Raw genomic sequence first — 2,739 nt, forward strand, 5'->3', positions numbered from 1 at the left:
TTTTTTTTTTTTTTTTTTTTTTTAACTTTAGGGAAGGGCCAGAAGTTGCACAGAGCCAGATCCGTGAATGAAGTGGATGAGGACACACAGTGATGTTTTCACAAGCCTGCTTTTTTGTTGGGTGGCACTCAGCAGCAGCAGTGTTCATTCCGCTTTTAATCACACTTCATAAAGACACACAGGGAAGAGGACTCCAGAGCTGCTTCCGAAAGTGTTGAGAACAATGGCATAAATGTGTTCGAAGCAAGGGTAAATGTTTTGAGAGGAATTAATGGCAATATGTCTTTTACTGTGATACATTTTAAAATGTGAGCATTCACCATATTTTTAGATCACTCCTTTATACCTGGTTCCTGACAATAGGTAGTTCTGACAATAGGTAGTCAATAAATGTGACAAATAGAGAGGGAAGGAGGGAAAGAAAAAAGAAAGAGAGGTGGAAGGAAAGAAAGAAAGATAATGACTAGGCTGAAACTTGAGTAGGAGCTACTCCCAGATAGGAGAAATAAGGTGGCGGTGGCAGTCAGAGCCATGCCGTTCAGTTGTATAAGTTGTGCAGTGTCCATCTCTGAGGCACTGCCTACCAGATGGACATAGAGCTTGTTCACTGCACTGTGACCATGGGCGTCCTCATTCAGGCTGCAAACAAACCGTAAGAGCCCTGGAAGGACACCCTTTCCCAAGATGGGTGCAGGCTGGCACAGAGAGGTGGTCAGGTTGGTTCACCTGGCTGGGCTCCACCTTGTGAAGGAGGAAAGGCCTGGGAGAGGCCTTACCAGGAGTTCTGGCTCGGGTTCTTGGCAGTGGCGGTGCACTTGACATTCTCTCTGTTAGTGAATTTCCTTTTCTGTTCAGGCATAGTGAACCATTGTGGCTAAGGCAGGCCTCGGCCAGGCCAGGCAAGTCAGAGCCCCCAGCCGGCCTTGCTTAGCAGCCTGGACTTGCTGGGACCCTGTCTTGCAAGAAGACACTGCCCACAGACACTCTGCTGTTGTCTTCTCCTCAAGGGGTTGCTCATCACAGACTCCTTCTTCCCCAGGGTGTTGCCGGAAGCAGGACTTCACGTGGGTGCCAATCTCTGAAACATTTTGCAAGAACTGTTGGGTACTGTGCTCCCCTGAAACTGAAGACAGAAAGAGAAGCTGTATTTCCCCTAGGAAAGGTTCCAGGCTCAGCTTGGAAGGTGACGTGGCCCTTCCATCTGACCCTAAATGAAGTTATGGAAGATCCATGAAAATGGATGAGTCTAGATTCGTTTTGGAAGTTGGGTTAGGCTGCCAAGCAAATACCTGAAGATTTCAAGGAATGTCTATTAGAATGAGAATCAAAGGCTCAAAGTGAAAGGAAGGTGCCATGTAGGGACCCAGAACTCAATTTCCCCAGGAAGAACCAAGGCTCAAGAGAGGGGCTGGGTGGATCCCAAATGTCCAAACTCCTTCTGGCTCGGAAGGCAAGACCAGGAGCTGCAATCTTGGGTTTGGAAACAGCAGGAAGCTGAAGAAGGGAAGCAGGGAGGCCCTTCCTGGGCCACAAATGTCTCTTCCAGCAGCCCTACAAGAAGATCTGCCACCTCTGAGTGCTGCCCTGCAACTGTGTGGACACAGGGCCAGCTTCATCTGGGGAACAGGTGGACAGGGGGATGGGAGAGTCCCAGAGGACAGGAATGCTTTTGCCAGGGACAATGGAAATGTCCAAAGCCAAGGAGACCCCTGCACCTTCTGGGGGCTGAGTCTGAGAACTGACCTTTGTTTGTTTTTCTGTTCTTCCTTCCTCCCCGCCGCCCCCCGTATTGGAGATAAGCTTTGCATTGAGCTCCACCCCCAGCTCTTTCTTTTTCATTTTTTATTTTGAAACAGGGACTTGCTAAATCACTAAATTGCCTGGGCTTCCAGAGTACTGGGACCACACCTGGCTCTGTGGTTTAAGATCAAGTAGAGGACAAGTCAAACAGTGGTAATGAGGCCAATTGAAGCAGAAGCATAGAGCCAAGAAAGAGTTTTTTAAAAAGTTTTTACAATAATAATTTATATAACATAAAATTAACCATTTAGAGTGAACAATTTAGTGACATTTTATACATTCACAATATTGTACAATCACTGCCTCTATCTATTCCAAAATATTTCCACCTCTGCAGAGTGAAACCCCTGGCCCATTAAGTGATTGCTCCCCAGTCCCCATTCCCTGCCTGCTCTTGGTAACCAATACTTGGCATCTCATTTCTATGGATTTCTCAATTCTGAATGTTTCGTGCAGATGTCATCATAGCACATGGAACCTTTCGTGTTTGGTTTCTTTCACTTACCATAGTGCTTTTGAGGCTCATCTAATTAGCTGACTGATTATAGCATGTATCAATATGTCATGCCTTTTTATGGTGCAATAATTACATACATACATCGTATATACCACAATTTGTATATTCATCCATCCATCCATCCATTCATTGATGGGCATTTGGCCATTTCCAGTTGGTGCTATGAATAGTGCTGCTGTGAACATGAAGCACACATATTTGCAGAATACTGTTCAATTCTTTTGGGGGATATGCCTAGAAGCAAAAGTGAGGGGATGCACAGTATGCATCTATGTTTCATTTTTGTGAGGAACTTCCAACTCTTTCCCAAAGTGGTTTCCTTGTTTATAATGCCCCCAGCAATATTTGAGAGCTCGGTTTTCCACATCCTTGATAATGTTTATTGTTGTAAACTTAAATTTTTTTTTTTTTTTTTTTTTTTT

This window comes from Fukomys damarensis, unplaced genomic scaffold (assembly GCF_012274545.1).
Source record: "Fukomys damarensis isolate Sample0158 unplaced genomic scaffold, DMR_v1.0_HiC HiC_scaffold_7, whole genome shotgun sequence".
Lineage (NCBI taxonomy): Eukaryota > Metazoa > Chordata > Mammalia > Rodentia > Bathyergidae > Fukomys > Fukomys damarensis.